General features: G+C 37.7%; 1 protein-coding gene across 11 annotated transcripts in view; it reads right to left on the reverse strand.

The window, feature by feature from the left end:
- LOC119418357 (tripartite motif-containing protein 67) overlaps positions 1-276 on the reverse strand; it is a 66,841-nt gene that overhangs the window by 5,051 nt on the left and 61,514 nt on the right. The gene's annotated exons all lie outside the window — the stretch shown is intronic.

Genomic DNA, 276 nt, shown 5'->3' on the forward strand with positions numbered 1-276 from the left:
ATCCACCCTAACAACAAATCAACCAACTAATCAACCAACTAACCAACCAAATATACAACCTAACAACAAATCAACCAACTGACCAATCCACCAATCAACCAGTCAACCAACTGACCAATCCACCAATCAACCAGTCAACCAACTAATCAACCAAATGACCAACTGAAAAATCCACCAACCATTCAACCAACTAACCAACTGACCAACCAAATAATCCAACTTAACAAAAAAATCAACCAACTAATCAACTAACTAATCATCCAACTAACCAACCAG

The sequence above is a fragment of the Nematolebias whitei genome, chromosome 12 (assembly GCF_014905685.2).
Source record: "Nematolebias whitei isolate Nwh7 chromosome 12, NemWhi1, whole genome shotgun sequence".
NCBI lineage: Eukaryota > Metazoa > Chordata > Actinopteri > Cyprinodontiformes > Rivulidae > Nematolebias > Nematolebias whitei.